Source organism: Petaurus breviceps, unplaced genomic scaffold (assembly GCF_028583685.1).
Source record: "Petaurus breviceps papuanus isolate PSGF00001 unplaced genomic scaffold, PetGlider_PUasm1.0 688, whole genome shotgun sequence".
In the NCBI taxonomy this organism is placed as follows: domain Eukaryota; kingdom Metazoa; phylum Chordata; class Mammalia; order Diprotodontia; family Petauridae; genus Petaurus; species Petaurus breviceps.
This window is the reverse complement of record NW_027186457.1, coordinates 5,952,581-5,960,419: the sequence shown is the minus strand read 5'-3', so window position 1 is coordinate 5,960,419 and position 7,839 is coordinate 5,952,581. Positions and strand designations below refer to the sequence as shown.

Genomic DNA, 7,839 nt, shown 5'->3' with positions numbered 1-7,839 from the left:
ATCTAGAGAGAGACACAAATCTGTATGTCTATATGTATGTATCTATATGTGTGTATATATAATACATATATAAATATATATGGATACATACACACAAATATACTGCGAATACATCTACCGATAGAGGGGAAAGACGTTCAATAGCTTGTCTAAGGCCTAGTTATAAAAGTGACCATTGAAAGACACACCAGAATGCATTAATTGCTTGGATATTTTGCTGTCTAAGGGAGCCTTACGCAGAGAATGCCAGCTCTCTGGGCCCAACTCTCTTTATCTGTAAAATTAGGCAGTGGATAAGATGGCTCCCAAGATATTTTCGAATTCTAAATACTCTGATCTTTTGTGAGATTGTCTTTTCCCTGGAAATCAGCTTACAATGGTAACTGATCTGGAAATCTGCCAGTGGGGGAGGGAAGTGGTTTGACCTCCCACTGGTGGGTGAATAGGCTAGAATCAGGTGAGTTGCCTGCCTTCCACTGAAATGTTTTACAGACCCAGAAAGAGGGGGGAAAATATGCTTGGTGTTTCCTTAGGAATCTCAGGATTTGAGATGGAAGTCTCAGAATTCATCTAATCCAGGGATACTTAAGCTTTTGTGTGTGTCATACAGCACCACCTCCATAATGCTTTTTAAATGCATAAAATCAAACACAGGTGATTATAAAGGAAGTCAATTATATTGAGATGCAATTATCAAAATATTTTTTAAAATAAATTCACTGGTCCCAAAACACTTCTCCAAGACCTATCTGACAAGTGGCTTTGGCCTCCTTTTGTAGACACCACCTATGGATAGTTCTACTTATTAGGAAGTTTTTCCTAATATTCAGCCAAACTTTTCTTCACTGCAGTTTCCAACAATTGCTCCTAATTGCATCTTCTAGGTCAAGAAAATCACGGTTTGTCCGTTCCTATGAAAATTGAACTCCTCTTATGTGCCAGCTGATAATGAAACAGACAGGCTTTTCTCAAGGACCAGGATAAATTGAAGAAAAAAATAGAAATAAGAATTTTTAAGGACCCACTATGAACCACACACTGGGCCAAGCACTTAACAAATATAATTTCATTTTATCCTTACAACATAATCATTATTTTATAGTGGGAGAAACTAAGGTTAAGTGACTTGCCAGGGTCACAAAGCTAGTAGTTATCTGGGGCTAGATTTGAACTCAGGTATTCCTGCTCTATCCACTCTATCAGCTGCCTCTTAGATTCATCCTTCCTTCACATGGTAGTGCTTCAAATTTCTTTCAAATTCAATTCAAGCTCTGTCTTCTACCAGAAGCATTTCCTGATCACTTACTGTTCCTCTCCCTCCCAAAACTACCTTGCATGCATTTTGGTTTTATTCTGTGTGTGTGTGTGTGTGTGTGTGTGTGTGTGTGTGTGTGTGTGTGTGTGTACACCTCTGGATAGAAGGTAAGCCCTTTGAGGGCAAACACTCTTTTACTTTTGTTCTAGTATTCTAAGCACCTAGCACAGTGTCTACAACATAAAAGATGCTTAATAAGATTTCTTATTTGATTGCATCCCACTAAAGTCTTCTCTAGGCTAAACATCCCCAGTTCCTTTAACCAATCCTGGGTTGACATTGGTCTCCATTATTCTCCCTACCTCAGTGTCCCTCTTGGACTGCTCCAACTTGTCCAGCCCCTTCTTAAAAAGAGCATATCTGAAAGCTGAGGAGAGAAGGCTAGATGGGATCTGATGAGGGCAGCAGAGTACAGCAGACCTATCCCTTGTTCTGGATGCTAAGTCTCAGTTCATACACCATGATATTACAGTAGTTTTCTTGGCTGACTTTTGGTTTCCAGTCCAAGGAGATTCCCAGATCACAGTATCTCAAGTTTTCTCATGGTGTGAGACACCCCTTAAGACACTGATATTATTCTCCACATCTTAAGAGTTAACTGATTTCCATTTCCTCTTGCTGTAGTCAACCTCCTAGCATACAAGTATTCTTGGAAAGCAGAAATGATAATACTCAAGGTCTTGGAGCTGGAGTGGGGTGTGGGATCCTTCTGAGAGAAAAAAACCTTCTGCCATTGTTACTGGAGAAAGGTCTCAGGGTATCACTGGCACATTCACTTTCATTCTAAAGACGACAGGATTGCAGATTTGGGGAGGGAAGGGAGCTTAGAGGGAGGGAATCTCATCCAGCTCTTTTTTCAGGTGAAGAGAGCCCAGAGGCCCAGTGACTCTGGGACTATCTCCAGTAACCACACACTTGGTTTGTTTGCAGGTTTTCTCTCTTATAGACTGTAAGCTCCTCATGGGCAGAGGCTGTTTTTGCCTTTCTTTGTATTTCCAGTGCTTAGCACAGTGCCTGTTTTACAGTAGGAGCTTAATAAATTCTTGTTGACTTGATAGAACTAGCCCCATCACAATAGATTTTATGTCATAGACAATAAATGTTCACTGAATGAATTTTGAGGCAGCCAGGTGGCACAGTGACTAGAGCTTACCTTGGAGTCTGGAAGACCTAGGCTGAAAGATTGAAAAACCCGACCTTAGATATTTTTACTACTGTGTTTCCCCGATAATAAGACACTGTCTTATATTTTTTTTGGACAGAAAAACACCAGAGGGCTTATTTTCAGGGGAGGGCTTATTTTAATGAACATTGACAGCAATTTTAATAAACAGGTAAATGTGAACAAAAAAATGTACCTTTATTCAATAAGCAAATCACTGGGGAAGAACAGGATGACGCGCTCACTGCTGCAGCTCTGATTGGATGCAGCTTGGAGCGCAGCGTGCGTTTCACGGGGGGGGGGATGGTGCATACAGAGGGTACTGTAATGTAGCGTGTAGCACAGGGGATCACCTTCACTACAGTAGCAATCTCAATAGGGCTTATTTTTGGGGGAGGGCTTATTTTAGAGGAATCTTACACAGTAAGGGGAGGCTTATTTTCGGGATAGGTCTTATTATCGGGGAAACACGGTAGCTGTGTGACCCTGGGCAAGTCTCTTACCCTTTCTCAAACTCAGTTTCCTCATCAGTAAAACAGGGCCAATGATAGCTCATACTTTCAAAGACTGTTGTGAGGATTTAATGAGATAACATATGCAAAATGCTTTGCCATCATTAAATCATTCTATAAATGCTAGCCATTAAATGAAATTCCTTGTTATCTAGCTTGATGTTGTAACTTAAATTAAACTGGGCTAGTCATTCCAGGGAGGCAAGACCACTGATTACATCATTTTTAGCATATACTTGGTCAGCATGGTTTAGAAGAATGAACACTGGGATGGGATCCTCCTCTACTATTTTCTAGTAGCCTCAGTTTCCTCATCTGTCAATATGGATGGATTGATGGATCTGTGATCTCACTGGCACTCTCTCCATAGGGACAAATAACAACATACCCTTGACTTTTCCTATACAATTTTCCTGCATGTCGTTCCATCACTCATTCATAGGCAATCTATCTACCCAGAGGCTAAAGGAGATAATAACACCCTCTTTGGGGAGTTCTGTAAACTTTAAAGTACTGTCTAAATGTGAGTTACTATCACCATCATCATCATCACCACCACCACCCTCATCATCATCCTTAAATAACTTTGCTGCTGTTGTATGGGTCAGTGCCAAAAAACCTCTTGACCAAAATACTATTCTTGTCAGTGATTAACTGTAAATATTTGCAAATCAAAAGCCCTGAACTTGACATACACCCAGCAGGAACTTGAAAGTTTAATAACTGGCCTCTGTGCTATTTCCTGGGCTTGGCATACCATCTCCAATTCTCCCCTGCCCTTACACATACTGTCTTCTCTGCCTGAAAGGCATTCTCTCCTCACCTCCCCTTCTTAGAATCTGTAGCTTCTGTCAAAGTTCAGTTTCTACCACATCATCTATTGTAGTCTTTCCTGATTTCAGTAATAGTTAGCATTTCACCCTTCACAAATTACTTTTTTCTAGTTCTTTAAAGTTTCCCAAATCTGGATCTATTTATATGTGTATTTCCTAGGCTAAGTTGGGGGGGTGGTGGTGGTTCATCTCCTATGAAGATAATAGGCACTTAATAAGTAAGTCTTAAAGTGAGAGTTTCAAAGTTGCTAATAATGGGGTTTATAGCATAAATGCCTTTTAAAAATATACTTCATTTTGCTACCTTTTTTTTTCCTTTTGGAGGGCAATTAGGGTTAAGTAAATTGCCCAAGGTCACATGGCTAGTTTTTGTGTTAAGTGTTTGAGGCTGGATTTGAACTCAGGTCCTCCTGACTTCAGGGCCAGTACTCTACTCACTGTGCCACCTCGATGCCCTTTTACTACATTTTTCTTATGTTCAGTAAGAATTTAAAAGTCAAACTGACTTTATTTAACTAGGTGACATCTCCGGTTGGGAAATTTTGTTCAACTGGCATCCCGGACCCTACAAGTGTAATTATTTGTACCAGATCATTGCCACAGATTTAAGTAGCTTCAGCACCACTCATCCTGATCTAGAGGTCTACAGCACAGGAAGATGCTATCAGTGTGTGATTAGACCAAAACAAAAGAATCTTTGACCTTGACCAAACACTGATAATCTTAAATTCATTTATTGTGTCTCTACAGAGGTATTTTGTCTATGATAAGTACTATAGACAAGGTGGCCCAGTTTTCTTAGAGCTTGGAGGAGAAGAATCTGCTGATAGCTCATGGAGTACTGAACTTTCCTTGTTTGGATATGCTAAAAGAATGGGAGCCTTGTATGTTGTGCTGGAGCATAGATATTACGGTAAAAGCCAACCAACCAAGTAAGTTGCCATTAATATTGCTGCTACAATCACTACTTCTCTGCCTTCTTCTTCTCAGCTTCTCTTCTTCTTACATAATTAATGCAGCCAAACACACACTGAAACTGAAGCCGCCTTGATATCTGGTCATTTAAATTCACACGAAAGAGGAATGAAGAGATTATTAACTGCCTACTATGTGCCAGACACTTGGCTAAATGTTGGTGACACAATATGAAAAAGACAGTTCTTGTCCTCAAGAAAGTCACAATAGACTGGAGGGAAGACAGTACACAAAAGGACACTTAAAAAGTGGAATGCACCAGAGAGTACCTACTTAGGGAGTGGACTGGGCATGATAATGGTGGAGTCAAAACAAAGCAGAGCAGCTGTCAGGAAATGAAGAGTTGGTACTAATTCTGAGTCACTACTAAGGAAATTTAGGAAGGAGTTTTTGCTCTGCCCTCCAGCTCTCCAACCACAGGGGCTGAGGCTACCCAGGGTACTAATGAGGTGCCTTCCAGTACCGTTCACTAGTTCTGTCTTCTCTTTTTAAATATATTTGATATTAGAAATATGATGCTCTGGAAGCAATTTCAAGATTAGGCCTCTATTTGAGGAAGTGGGGTAGTTTTAAAACCACCACCACCACTATAGCCAGCACTTTAAGGTGGGCAGTATGTTAACTCATTTGATCCTCCCAAAAGCCCTGTGCAAGAAAGTGCTGCCAGCACTCATTACCAATTTCTTCCTGTCCCACCCTCCACAGTCCAGCCCAACTGGTCTATGTCCCATTCTTCAACCATGACATTCACACTCTGTCCCCATCCCTCCCTGTCTGTATCTACTACCTTTGCAGAGCCATGCCCTGAATGTAGCCCCTCCTCACCTTCACCTCTTAGAATCCCTTGTTTCCTCCAAAAATCAGCTTAGGCTCCTACATGAGTGAGAGAATCCACCCCTTCCCCCCTCCTAAAAACAACTGCCTAATATTGACCATGTATCTATTTTGAATTTCATTGTGTGTGCCATGTGTAATGGCACACAGGACTTCCCACCCACTCTCCACTCCCAGAGAGTGGCAGCTCCTTGAGAGCCAGGAAAAAAAAAAAAGATTTTGCCCATATGCCAGGAGCCTGGCATGTAGCAGAAATTGAATAGTTGCTTGTAGATCAACATTAAGTGATTGATGTGATTGCTGCCTTCTCAGATCCTTCTTTATTTTCCTTTTGAATATTTTCTGTAGTTTTTTCAGTAATATTTCATTCTCCAAACAGACTATTGCTGAAATAAGGTATTTCCTTCTGTCTGTTTCTTGTGTTTATGCATCATTTCCCATCAGAATTTTTCTCTATTTCAAATGATCATTTCAAGGTTTAACAGAAATAACAACTGAGCATTAACAATTTTTTTTAATTTGGCATCCAGTTGAGCTGATATCAAGCATCATTCTAGTCTGCTTTGTTTTCACAGTGTCTCTTGTTTGTGCTTTAATTTGCAGGAATATCTCTACAGACAACCTTCGCTTCCTCAGCAGCAGGCAAGCCTTGAAAGATGCTGTTTACTTCCAGAAATTTCTTATACATAAACTAAGACTCTTTAGAAACAAATGGGTTGTTTTTGGTAGTTCTTACTCAGGCTCCCTTGCTGCCTGGTTGAGAGTGAAACATCCTAGAATGTTTCATTCAGCAGTAGCTTACAGTGCACCTGTCTATGCAAAGGCTAATTTTACTGGTGAGTTCACAGAAAATAGTTAATAAACTTAGAACCAGCCATAGGTGGTAGAGTCCCATGAGAGGGACTGAAATTGTTTGTGAGGTTCCTCTGGAAGCTAAAAACCTAAATTTTAGATCAATGTAGATATCTGCATATGTTGGATAGATTTATAATGGGCTAATGATGGTAGTAAAACCTATATTCTTAATTTTTAGCAGGAAATATATTTCTCTAATTCCACTGGAAATGAGAAAATCTCCCTAAGAATTTTTATTTTGATAGGCATTAAAAAAAATTCAGTCACCTTGCAATTGTCCTTCATACAATTTCTATTACTATAAATTTGTAGCAAGTTTAACGAACCCTTTGCAAAATATGTCTGTAAAGACCCAGTGATATCAAAATAATCATGTTTTCTCAAGTCCCTAAAAATTCCCCAAATCTGGATTTAAGTTTACTCCTCCACTAACTTCTACTAATCCTTTTTGGTTTTGTTTTCAATTTTTTAATTTCTCTATGTTAAAGATAGATATAAAAAGGATAATGTCCAGTATGTGGATTAATGCAGTTAATCAACTTTTTCTATATCCTAGAATGCCTGGAAGTAGTCCAAAATGCCTTGTTTAGATATGGTAATTATGAGTGTGTAGATGCTGTGAGAAATGCTTCCCAGGTTCTGATGCATATGCTTAAACATAAGGAATACCACTCTAACATTTCAAGAGATTTTAGGTAAGTGGCTTGGTTTATTTATGGAATGGCAGAGTTCAGGAAAATGACTGCAGTCTAAAAAATTGCTTATTGGGTAGGGAACTCTATTAATTTTGCTATTAGATTATTCATTTGTGGAATATTGCAGTCAAGACTTTCTGTGTACATAGAACAGGTGACTGTTCCTATGGGATTCTTTGATAAACCTCACCCACTCAAAATTATCTCCTTCACTGGCCTGTGCTTACCGTAACCTCAAATTACCATCTTTTGAGTCTTTAGATTAAAACCACTGTTTGCACAAGCTTATTAATTTATGTCCCTTGAAAAAAGGACACCATATTAGAGCTTTTTGACGTTACTAAATTGGATTACTTTATTGGATATTTATTTTAAAAATATTTATTGATTTTTTTCTCATCTTCATTTTTATCATTTGTGACTGTCTCTAGGCTTTGTTTCGTTAAAAATACTCCCCCAAGCCATAGCTGTGAAAGGCATGATTCTCGATCTTTTCCAATTTTCTTTTTTTTATGATGTGATCTTTAATATCCAGGTCACATATCTATTTTTTAGCTTTTTGAGGCATATGGTAGACCTTGCCAGATATTGAGAAAGTGGCTAGAAGCTCTAGGACTCCTAAATTCCTTTGCCTGGGGGTAAAGAAGAGACGCAAAAA

The 7,839-nt window shown here is 39.2% G+C and overlaps 1 long non-coding RNA gene across 1 annotated transcript; it reads left to right on the top strand.

Annotated features, from left to right (window-relative positions):
• Positions 1-4,578: 4,578 nt before the first annotated feature.
• Positions 4,579-7,158, top strand: LOC138174241 (uncharacterized). Its single transcript, XR_011171646.1, has 3 exons — positions 4,579-4,754; positions 6,235-6,467; positions 7,043-7,158. It is a non-coding gene; the product is annotated as an uncharacterized lncRNA (long non-coding RNA).
• Positions 7,159-7,839: the final 681 nt, after the last annotated feature.